The sequence below is a fragment of the Galendromus occidentalis genome, unplaced genomic scaffold, assembly GCF_000255335.2.
Source record: "Galendromus occidentalis unplaced genomic scaffold, Mocc_1.1 scf7180000075399, whole genome shotgun sequence".
Classification (NCBI taxonomy): Eukaryota; Metazoa; Arthropoda; class Arachnida; order Mesostigmata; family Phytoseiidae; genus Galendromus; species Galendromus occidentalis.
Genome location: NW_003803389.1, coordinates 166858 through 179648, shown reverse-complemented (window position 1 = coordinate 179648; position 12791 = coordinate 166858). Strand labels below are relative to the sequence as shown.

Genomic DNA, 12791 nt, shown 5'->3' with positions numbered 1-12791 from the left:
CGGCGCCAGCACCCCATCCCTCAGGCCTGGACCCAAAGCCGTCGCGCTAGTTTTTCTTGCCTCGTTCTCTACCCACCGAGTTCTTCCCTCGCGAAGCCGAGTGACCGGCCGGTCACCGCTAGCCAAATGGATGAACAAATGAATGCAGGGCCCTGACCGAGTAGATTTCTCCCTGCTTATTATCGTCGATGGTCTCACCACCCACGGTCTCCGGTCCGAGATCGGTGGAGTTTTTCGGTATCGCTTCATCGAACCCCTTCGCTTTGTCCACGATTTTTCCGGGCTCGTCCAATAACGTTCGGACTTGGATTACCTGAAAGACTCATTGACTGCTTCTCTTGAATGAAGGGCTGGTGAACTCTCATGCTCCCCATTAAACGACGATAACTCGAATCGGTGCCTCACGGCGTGCAATGGGGGAACGCACGCTTCCCAACGACGCCGGCCCATGCGTAGCTGATTCAGACAATGGAACTGATGCGATTTTTCCTGTTTTTTTTCCCGACTTATCCTCCTCAGGTTCCCTCCTCGAGTTCGGTCGAGCGCGGGAGTTTGTTTTTACGAAGGATAGGTCATCAGCGGCGAGCCCGGGTCACATCTGAGTGAGACATACAACAACGCAAGCGGGACGCCAATTCCAGATATGTCGTCGGAGGGAGGGTTGAAGCTGTGGTCACTTGCTCTGGATCCCCCGTGGATCCGGTCTCGTTCGAGAAAGGGAGAGCCCACGAATCAGCAGCAGATCTTCCACTCAGATTTTTGGCGACAGAGAGCTCGGAGCGAGGGAGTACAATAAGCGATTAGAAACAGCCGGTCGGCGCTCAAGCTCCGAGTGTTTGAGCATGAGGCTGCCTGTGCGCTCGTGTATATGGGTGCATCTACCGTCCTGCTATGAAGCAGTCACCAATAACGAGCCAGCAAACTATCCCCATTCATGGAGAGCCCGCATTGTCTCAGCCACTCGCTGAACTCAACCCACGAGCAGCCGTCCTCTCATCCACCTTCTTTTCAGAAGCCGCCAATCCTCCAACAGATTTCAAGCAGAAAGAAAAGTGGAGATTAACGGCGGACGAAAGAACGAACGAAGCATTACCCGGTGGGAAATTACTGACGCAGTAGCGGGGAATAGCGAGCGAAAGCGAGAGACCGCGCATAGGAGGAGGATGGATGGCGCGAGCGAGGAATGAGGAGAAGCCTGGATGTCAGCTCCGAAGCAAATCGAGCATCCGATTCCTTCGTCTCGTCGACGAGATACTTTCCCAGATTCGATCTTCGATTCGCCCATGGAGTTATCGTGGAATTCTGTTCGCAAACTTCTTTCCTCTTCCGCCTTATGTGTGCCATTCCCGGCGCCTCGGATCGAAGGAGTTCCTCTCGTTTAGTTTCCTCGTCCGCTGGTCCTCTTCCATCTGAACGTCCGTAAGAGTAGTATTTGGGTTATTTATGGAGTGATGCTTATCTATCTGCTCTGCTTCTACTCTCGATCCCCCGACGGGGGCAGCGGCGTCGACGACGACGACGATACTTTGTCTTCTAGTGCGTTAAGGAGAGGAAGAAGGGAAAGCTCACCGGCAACTTTTGGAGCGGCGGCTAAGCTCCCGAGCTCCTTGTCGGCTAGCTCTTGAGCCGCCGCACCTTCTCAACATCGGGTTCGCAGATAGATGCGCTTACCTTCGATTCCGCCCTCGGTCGGTCTCCCTCTTCGTGATCGTTCCCCGGGATCTCATTGCGTCAGTAATCTGAATCCAGGGTTGTAGCTCTCTCGTTCGCCCGGGTCCACTGGGGCTTGTCAGAGAGGCGTTTTATTACTGGCCTGGAGACGAATCGCATTGGGTTTCTCTTCTCTCATGGACTGTGGGCTTCCGGACACTTCGAAAGAGCTTCCAGGAGCGGATCGAGGATGGAATGATCGAGAGAAATTCAAATTACCGTCTGAGAATCGGCCTCGGCTGCTCTTTCCATGTTCTCCATCTCTCACTCAACACCGGGAGGTGAGGAAGGGAGCTCGAGGACTTGGAGGGGCATAGTCCATCGAGGATCACGGAACTCCCTCTTCTCCCGGAAATGAATCGGATCTTTCCCGAGATCATCATTCCAACCGTTAGTCTTACCCCCGATCCGAGGTGAATCGGACCCGTTCTTCCTCCCTTGACCCGGTCAAGCACGCTGTGGACAAACTGAAGCATTGTTCTGTGATCGGTGATCGTATTAGATGCACAAAGCTCACTTTCGAGGAGTCATTCCGAGGTTGCGTCATCCGATGGGTCATTCTGAAAGCGGTCCTTGAACGCGAATGCTGAACTCACACAAAAGCGCAATCAGCAAACTCTCCAAAGAATTGTCCTCACTCTACACGGAAGAAAGCAGCGGGCTTTCGGTTAACTCTAGGATACTGCCGAGAAGTTCGGGCCGTTCTCGTTCGAGCTAATAAACACGCAGAAGGAATTGCCGGAGTCAACGAGGCAACGCTCTCGACCGAGTGGGTGCCCAAATGCATCTCATGGAGGAACGCTTCTTTCTGTTTGAAATTAATGGACACGACAGCTATAATGAGAGCGATGCCCGCGAATGTCGCTCGACAATGAGATCAAACGAGTACGCTCATTGCGGTGGCTGTTAAGCATAATTCCCCCATGGAAAGCGTCGCGTCGTGTTCTCGAAGCCGTTGGGACTCTTTTTCATTTACTCGCCGAATATCTACGAGCTCGTTATATTTATCGGTCGCCACATTTTTCATCATCGCGGTCATCAAGCTCAAATGTTGGCAAGATGGGTTACTTCTACGTTATGGTCGCACACCTATAAATCTTCGATACAAATAAATGTTGACATGTCAGAAGAAAGGGAACATCCTGGAACGAGGACGCAATAAATCCTAGGGAATGAATCTGTCCCTTCAAATATGAACGCCGAAAAGGACAACGATTATGTTGACGAGTGAACAAAAACTCAAAACTGCTTCCGTTTGGCTGCTTTACGCTGCATTCCACGGGTGGCAGGTGGATCAATCATGAAAAGCTTCTCTGAGCGAGTAATGTACTCTTTCCGAAATTCGCTACGAAGATGAGATACGTGATCGCTCCCCAAAGACTTAGTCTCCGACGAAGAAATCGAGCGAATGCTCTGGGCTTCGGCGACTCTAATTCTCCTACGAGCATGGACGGCGACATTTTTTCCTCTCGGACTCTTTTCGGGAGACACCTACACATGTCAACTCTAGAACTGAGTTCGTGGACGTAACCTTCACTCAATCGATATCAGGGAGTGCTCGATCGATGGAACGGTTCGGACGACCGATCAAGACCCTGATTTCTAGGGCAACGACATTACCCATCTATATATATAAAAACGTATGTCTGTCTGTCTGTCTGTTTGTCTGTTTGTCTGTTTGTCTGTATGTCCGGGGTACCCTATAGACTCGAAAACGGCTGAACCGATCGTCGTGAAAATTTAGGAGCGTGTTCTGGGGGATCCAGCGGTGGTTATAGGGGGGTCGGTTCTCCGATGCGATGAGTCCTCCTACCTTAAAAAAATTATTTGAGTGCTCCACCCACGAAAATTCGAAAACTCGGAAAAAAATTGAAAAATCGCAAATTCGCAAAATTCACAAACGCCTGAACCGATCGCCGCAAAAATTCAGGGGTGGGTTCCCGGGAGCTTCAGGAAGGTCATCTGAGGGTCGTCGTTCTCATGTTATGGGTCCTCCCCCCATAAAAAAATGATTTGAGTGGTCCTCTCACCGAGAATCAAAGATTTCATCAAGGGAAAGACGGGAATTCGATTTTCCGGAGGACATATCTAATAAAAGCGGGGGCGACGAAGAGGCGGGGAAACGGGGAAGTGGGGAACAGGGAAAGCGGGGAACCGGGAAAGCGGGGAACCGGGAAAGCGGGGAACCGGGAAAGCGGGGAACCGGGAAAGCGGGGTACCGGGAAAGTGGGGAACCGGGAAAGCGGGGAACCGGGAAAGTGGGGAACCGGGAAAGCGGGGAAACGGGAAAGTGGGGAACCGGGAAAGCAGGGAAACGGGAGAATGGGGAAATGGGAGAGTGTGGAAATGGGAAAGTGGGAAAACGGGAAAGTGGGAAAACGGGAAAGTGGGAAAACGGGAAAGTGGGAAAACGGGAAAGTGGGGAAACGGGAAAGTGGGAAAACGGGAAAGTGGGAAAACGGGAAAGTGGGAAAACGGGAAAGTGGGAAAACGGGAAAGTGGGAAAAGGGAAAGTGGGAAAAGGGAAAATGGGAAAAGGGAAATTGGGAAAACGGGAAGTGGGGAACCAGGAAAGCGGGGAAACGGGAGAGCGGGGAAACGGGAAAGCGGGGAAACGGGAAAGCGGGGAAACGGGAAAGCGGGGAAACGGGAAAGCGGGGAAACGGGAGAGCGGGGAAACGGGAAAGCAGGGAAACGGGACGCTCACCAAGAGCACGCGCGACCAAAGCAAGCGCACCCGAAGCCAGCGCACTCGGAGCCAGCGCACTTGGAGCCAGCGCAGTTGGAGCCAGCGCACTCGGAGCCAGCGCACTCGGAGCTAGCGCATGTGTAGTGAGTCTAGCGATACCGAGTCGCCGCGAAGCGGCGACCGGGAGCGCTAGTAATCTCATAACATTTCTTCGTTTCCCCAGTACAGTGAGATGGGAGCGCAATTCTTTTGTTTGGCAGAAATTTTCGAGGCGCGGTGCCGGAGAGCTGGACAAAACAACAACTTCGAAGCACGAAAGAATCCCGAATGGGAAACTTGGAAGGCATCCCCAAGTGATTTCCTGCTGTTTCTTCGCTGTCAGAGTTTGCTTATTCGTGCGATTCGTTCCGTACCCTCGCTACTGGAAGACCGCAGTGAAACGAATTTCTCCGAACAAATATAGAGGTAGTTGCCTCGCTCTGTGACTCTCTGCGCCTGTCTTCTTCTATGAAATTAAGTTAGTGAGATTCAACGAGTCAGACAATTATGCTAATATCGCGAAAACGTCTGCCTGGGCTGCTGCCCGCATCTCGCGATTGCGGGACGCATCTAAATCGAGGAATACATATATAACAACAATCGTAACATGAGTCGGATAAGCGGAGAATCCTCCGGCGGGGAGAAGCGCGGGATCGAGCGGTAGATCCGGCGTCCTTCTTGCCTTTCAAATTTCACTCAGTGTGCCGAATGCTGTCATCATCTTAAGCCTCACACGTATCATGTCACCAAATCTCTAGGAAGCTTAGCCGCATTAAGGGTTCAGCAATTTTCGCAGGGTGATCAGCAGCTGTAGCGGCGGCTGCATTAGCGGCGAAAGTGCCAGCCACTGCTATTCGTTGCCGATCTTCTCGATTTTATATCCTCTGGGTGGTCCTGCTTCGCTGGTGCAAATCGTGAACTGGGATTCTCTGACTCGCCATCCCGCTACCTGGCTAGTTCGCTTTCCCCGCGGTCGGCTCGCTCGTAGCCAAGCGGTCTCATTCAGTCAGATCTGCCGAGCAACCGACCGACCGACGAATACATAGGCAGGCCCGCAGGTAAGCATGCAGTCGGGACCCCATACAGGCTTCGGAGGCGGCGGCTTGAACACGCAGGATCGACGATCAGTCAGTCAGTCAGTCACTCAGTCAAATAGTCAGTCGGTCAGTCAGGCAGTGAGCCTGCGAGAACAGCGAGGAGATCTTTCCGAGCGAGTGGGTTCCCATGATGGAATCGCTTTGAAATCGTTGATTTCTGTTCCATTTTTCCCCTGCCCGGCGATTCGGCCGGGGCCACCGCCGCCGCCGGCTCTAGTCTGCAGAGTCGGTCGGCAGCCGGCTTGTCTAGCGAGCGCACAATTTGGCAATCTCCAATGGTCGTCGGATGACACGGTGCTACTGAAGGTATAGATGTTGCCACCGCCGCCGCCGCCACCTACAACAGAGCCGCGGATGTAATAGCGACGTCGGCGGCGCGGCGGCGGAAAGATCAGCCGCATCAGCAGCCAGCCCAGTTCGCTTATAAACATTTTGAGCTATTCGCTCGGGTCACGCATTGGGCAGAGTTGCCGTGCTTATCCAGGGATGTCCCTCGTGCCATTTGATGTATTTCGGGAGCACCCCGGCCCATCTCATTCCACCCCCAAGTCGCTACCCGTCCCACACCCCATATGACTTGCTATTTTCTGCGGCGCTTCTCCTGCTTGATGTCCCCGGTTTTTCGAGGGACCGACCGACCCACTATGTACTCCTACCCATCTTTCACCTTGAGGAAGTGCGGCCGCTCGTTTCTTGCTTCAGGCTCTATACTCCTACTGGCTGGCCAGCAGGCTGCCAGACGATCGGTCGGTCGCCCGTTCAGGATGCCTAGCTAGCTGAATGGCTAACCGACAGGCCGGCCGGCCAGCCAGCCGCCGCTGCCGACGAGCTAGCTGGCAGAATAGCACAGATGCAAGTCACGTATGAATCGTCTGACAAAGTAGTCAATCTCATGCACATAGGGACCATCTCGTCTATCCGATATAAGATAACAACCTCAGGCGGAGACCTTCTCCAACCCCGTTGTGTTCGTAGCTGTTTTCAATTTCTCTCCTTTCTGAGAGAGCACCTTGAAACAATGGGATCGCAGGAGAGCCAGTCCTAGAAGGGAACGTACGAGTTCGTTGGGTGTGTTCAGGCTGTTACGGCTTCCGATGATACCGGGAATTCGTAAGTGCGGTGCGGGAGCTTTTGCCCGGAGCTATCTTATCAGAGCTCCCGGTTTTCTAGTTTCCTTCTTCTTTTTTGTCCCAACGCAGAGCAATGCCGCGGGATTACTTCTCGTTTGCGTGCACCGGCAGGAGCTCGCTCGCATTCGTACGGAGTTTCCCTCGATCCCCTGTACGTTATGACGGTGCCTTGCGGGAGAGAACCCAGCGAGACGCTGCACGGAATGACTCCCCCGAGTCGGATGGCGGGGAAAATAATCTCAGTGGAGAATTTCACTTGTGGCCACAAAACCACTTGAGCCGTAAGAGTTTTCTGCACGGAACTGATTAAGTGTACCAGTGGGTTCGTTACTCTATCACCCGGCTCCATTTCTGTCAATTGGAGGAGGAGCTCTCGTCCTAATGGATCGGCCGTCTGCGCGACTCGGAGTCGTGGCGTCTCGGTCCGACTCGGCGGTCATGGGGAGCTGACGCGCTCGCGCCACCGCTCTAATGATGGTACCGTACGAAATATGCCCACCACACAAAACTACGAGTCATGATGCTAGCCTGCTTCCGTATTGCGTCCACAGCGACCGAAAAGCTAAAAACGCGCTGTCGAACCCGAGCTCCAAGGAAACGCAGATCGGCTCGACGATTCCGGGTGCACTTACAGAGACTCAACCTTTTAGAGCTCGGCTGGCGTATCTAGAGCGAGCTCGCCTGCGTGAACTCCGTTCTTGTTCTCTCGGATGTGAATCTATTAAGTCGTGGTATTCAGACTCTAATTACTAGAGCCTGGACTTTCAGGCACTAAAAAACTCCAAAATAGGCAGGCAAAAAGGCACTAAAAATCTGCGAAATAGGCATGAAAAATAGGCAAAATAGGCAAGAAAGGCACTTAAAACCTGAAAGAAAAAGCACTCCGAACTAGACCGAGGAGGAGCAAGAACATGAAACGTGTGATTTCGTAACGAAATGGGAGCTCTTTATTCTACTGGAGTTACATTGCACATCGGTATCATGTGAAACTTGGCATTTTCCGGCGTCAGACCGTGCCGTCGATCGGAGAGAAGTGATTTGTAGCGGGAGAAGGACCGCTCTACATCTACACTGACTGCAGGAGCGTACTTGAAACAGGAAATTTCGGCGACAGACATCTCCGCGATTGAGGGGCCACCTGCCTCACCTGAGAGAGCCCTTTCGATTTGGGTCAAAATTTCAAACCCTGGATTTTGTTGGAGGACACGCTTCAGTTTGCTCTTTACCATCTCTCCCTTGGGTCCCTCGGCCTCATTGATGCGTTGTTTCAATTCGTTGAAAATTTTGAGCGTCACGCTCAGCATCTGCGAGCTACATTCTAGTTTTTTGATGTAGTCGGGCAGAGCCGAGAAATTCGCAGCGATGAAAGTGAGGTGTGACTTCACGCTCGTATTGAGCAACAAATCCTTGGACTTCTTGATTGCAGCGGCTTCGCTTTCGTCGAGCTCCTCTAACACACGTTTGATGTCCTCCAAATGCCTCGCGTAGTACAGAGCCGCGGAGAGCCAGGTGCCCCATCGAGTGAGTATGGGCTCAGGAGGCGAGGGCACGTTTGGCGCCGTGGCTCGAAGAACTCGGATGCGAGGAGGCGCTTTTAGGAATATTTTCTTGACATTGGCAATGATGCTGTCCACCTCCGGGAACAGAACACGTATCTCTTCACATACTCGATGGATTCCATGCGCCAGGCATGTGACGTGAATCATAATTCGGGTAAAAGAACCTTTAAAGACCGGCCGAGCGGCTTTCTTCATATAAGGTGCTGCATCACTGACGAAAAGCAGCACTTTGTTATGCTGGATACCTTCTGGCCAGAGCAAATTCAAGGAGTTCATGAACGCCTGAGCAATGGTGGCATGGTTTGTCCGCTCGACGATTTCCGAATCGATCAGGTATGGAGTCGAACTTTCCTCCGCAGTCAAACAACCGATGACTGTGTTAACCACGTACTGCCCTTCGCGTCGGTGGTCTCATCTATAGAGACCCATATCCGTTTGTCTCCGATCGCGGATCGTATCCGATGGATCGTGCCCTCATACAGTTTCTTAAGGTAATGTTTGCGGAGCGTCGTATGGTCGGGCAGGATCTCCTTGCAATACTTCAACATGAAGTTCTTGAAAGACGGATCCTGCACCTTGTACAGGGGTATATTTGTTTCTACCAACATTTGACAGAGATCCATATTGAAAACACTTGCTCTGGTGGAGAATTCGAGAAAGTTGGTCACAAGACAGACGCTCTGCGTGGCTTTCTGAGAGCGTCGCTCACGGTCCTTATGTCCGACGCTCTTCAAATGCTGCTGCACGAAATATTTTTTGTCCGACTTGACTTCTTTCTCGCAGACCTTGCAAGTGAGGACTCTGCCGTCAGTTGTCAGCACGGTTGGCCCGAGCTCCTTGACGAAAAGCTCCATCCTGCCACGCGCGCTGCGTGCTTGTTTCGGCATTCTTCTTCTCACGATTCCCGTACGAATTAACCAAAGCTTGGGAGTGAGTCGCCGACGACAAGCCGATCCGGATACTTGGACAGAAGTAACTCCGATTTAACCTCACAGTAGCGACGTTCACAGACAGCTCAACGAGGCTCAAACGGAGAGATGAGCGTACCGTGTACTTCTTATCTGTCTGTCAGCTGGTCTCCATCGCACTTGCCCGTGGCGCCGTCACTTCGCACGACAACGTTGCACGACGCGGCAGTTGCTAGCCATTGGCTGAGATTGAGAAAACAGATGCTTGCTCCATCCATTTCCCGACGTCATAGATTGAACAGAGAGCGCAGAAAGCGAATTGAGAGGACATCCGCCAGAAATAAGTCCGAAATAGGCAAAATGCCTGAAGAAAACCAGAAATAGGCAAAATGTCGGGTAAAACACGGAAATAGGCAGTTATAGGCACTTATGGCATTTTGCCTGAAAGTCCAGGCTCTACTAATTACCATAGATATCCAACCGGTGGCTGCCGTCTTGCATTCACGCGGGATGGTAGCACATTCTGAATATCCAGCGGTAGAAAAGCTGATAAGTAGGCTCGGTGAGGTGCTCTACTCTCTGAATGAAAGAATTCCATTTTTCAAGGCCCGTCACACGTGACGCTCGGTTATTGTTATAAATGACAGCTCCATCTTTTACACGGTGGAATACGTATATTGAATGAGATTCAGCGGACTCACGATGTCGGGGCGGGCCTGTCACTCAAGATACAGATTCATCAATAACAATTACGGGACGTACTGTATTCTGCAGCCGGTCATGGACACCGATGTCGGAATCTCCAGAAGAAATGACCAGCGGTCGTTGCATGCAAATCCAGTAATCTCGTCGGGACGACATTCTGTCGTCGATTCGATCACACGCATACGAAGAACGGTTTTGGGTAGGCAGTGGTGATTTCCTCTTGAAGGTATTTTCCCATTCGACCCGAGCTCGGGCTCTTTGTCCATATAGGCAACCGATTCGAATTATTGAGGTAATGGGTCCGTCTCGATTTTTTAGCTTTCCCCGCACACGGGAGGGGACCTGTCTACGTTTTCGTCGAGCTTGGCGTCGCCGATGAACTCGATGCTGCTGATTTTACTCCGATTCTCGGAGCTCGTAAGGGCGAGGAGCCTACCCCGACTGCGGGACCAGACTACACTCGAAATATCTCGGAAACGACACTCGGCCGACCGAAATCTCCATCAGCGCGCTTCTCCCTCCTGGGCGGACTCTTCGCAGTTCATTAAAGACGGAAACGAGTGCTCATTCCGAGGGCCATTTGTACATCTAAGCTGAAAGCTTCGAGTACATTTGGTCGCCGATCTGAGTCGCCTATTTCACGAAGACATTCGCACACGACCGTTCGGAGCTCCTGGCAAGACACTTGAAACAGCACCGCAGGCTGCGGCTCGCCACGGATGTGGGGGCAATTGAGCTCGGGTTCACCTCGAGCATGCACGCATGTTCGCCTGTCTCATTCAATTGACGACGACTCGACGGATTCTTTTCGCTTCCGTCGGAATCAGGGGATTCGTATCAGGCCCTCCTGCCGTGAGTACCTCTCCCGTCCACGAATCTCTGCCTGTCTCGGTCGGCCATTGAATTTCCGTCGGAACCCTCGGGATTTCTACGGAGACTCGGCCCGGGAGCTAGCGCTCCGAGCCACTGCATTGAGGGAAAGTTCCTATGTAACTCTGATCAATGGCAACCTCAGAGGTCTGATGGAGAGTCTTGCGGTGGGAAGGCCAGGAATGGATCCGGTGAGAGAGGCTCAGGAGATCCGGTGGGACGGGAGGAGGGGAATCTCATTCGAGTTTCAAGTGGCGGGCTCCTTTGAACTCATTGACATCAAGCAGGCTCTCGACGTCATTTTCATCATAGTTTCGAACACGGTCTCAACTCACGGCACAACTCCCGCTCGGTCCGCCTGCCTGCCTGCCTGCGTGCCGCCCCTACTTCTCGTCCGCTGAGAGCCTGCCCGAAGACTCTTATAAAGTGCTTGATGATGCGGCCGGATCCGAGCTCGGCACCTTTCTACAAATAGCTGCTTCCGCCCTCGCAACCTCAAGGACAGAAGCCTCCCTCGATCGTTCCCAGGAATGAGTTCAAAACGTCAACAAGTAGTGCTCAAGCGTACCAGCAGAAAGGTCGAGCTCCGTTCCGTGTGCCGTCTTGTGCTATTTTAGACTGTAATCGGAGTCTTGGATCAGGGAAAACAGGGTTCAATGATCGGCAATTCCCTTGACGATTCCCCGGGAGACCAGGAATTAAAATGGGGGAGTGTTTTTCCGTGCGAAGCTTCCGGGCTCTTGCGCCCTATTACGGACATGCATTCATTTATCGGGATTGCTGCTGCTCGATCCATTTATCAGGTTAATTATTCAGATGTCGAGTCGCCCATTCGAATCAACTCCACGAACGGTCTGGGTTTTGGGAAGCGAGGTTACCTACGGTGGAATGAATGAATCTACCGAGGAACAGATCGAATATCTTGGTGACCCGGAGGCTGACCGATGTCGAGGAAGCCCATAATTCGAATAATGGCTCGACGAATCCCGCCGCAAATACTCCGCAGATACTGCTTCCTCCATATGGTTGTTTCGGCGATACGATGGCGGAGCTTTAATTGGAAATTTGATCCAGTCTGCGAGGATTCTCTGGTGGAACATCTTCTTGCCCTGCCCGAACTTCTCTCATGTTCGCCCCCGGTTCCGAGCGAGAAGAATTCATACATAAAGCCGGCGCCGGCGGAGCTTCGAGAGACAATCCGGAGCATTCAGAGGATGCGCAGAAGCGATTAAGACGATCTATCCTCGCCCGCGCTCCGGCGGAATCTGATAGAGAGGAAGTCGTGATCATAATGACAGTCCATCGATTTGAACTGAAACTGGTTCTTCTGTTCGGGAGCTAGATCTGTCCGTATCCGAGAAGAATTGCCTTAGAAAGCGCTCGTGCTAGAATCTATCTTTATCTCGCTTGTAGTCGTAGTTTACTAGCTGGCCCGCGAGAGATGGTGAGACTCGACACCCGACGAAGGCCAGAAAAGATAGATTGGTCTCAAGCAGCAGATACTTCGAAAACGTTCTGTGGACGAGTACTTCGCAAGTACCACTACGCATGCTTCCGATTGTAATTTCACCGTAAAGTATATCGGCCCTCCGACAAGTGACTGTCGCATCGTCCTGAGCCAGACGTCCACAGATCCACGGATCACTCAGCGACCACAGGGAATTGTCCCGCTCCGCTGGCTATCGTGTAGGTCTCGATGAATCTCGGAAGTCGGCACAGGGATCTTCGGAGAGCTCGTTGAAGCGGAGTCGGCAGATTACTCGACGCGAGAGATATCGAACGGGAAATCTCGCGGAACTCGGCTTTGCGATGAAACGATTCTTCTCTCGGTACAGTGAAGAACAGAAAAAGCGTCGACAGGTCTAAATAATTGAGCTGTGCTCGGAAATATCGGAAAATACGCCGCAGTAATCGGGAATATCGCTCATAATGACTGATCGCCACAGGTAGTCTGAGCCGGCCGAATTCGGAGGTTTTCTCTTGAGTCATGACTCACTCACAGCTGCAAAGAGCTCCGCACGACTTGCTATCGAAAGTATGACTTATTGAATATAGATTCACTAAACCCGTATTCGACTTGTTTG

General features: G+C 52.2%; 1 pseudogene; it reads right to left on the bottom strand.

Moving 5' to 3' along the window:
- Positions 1-7612: 7612 nt before the first annotated feature.
- Positions 7613-9078, bottom strand: LOC100897860 (uncharacterized; annotated as a pseudogene).
- Positions 9079-12791: the final 3713 nt, after the last annotated feature.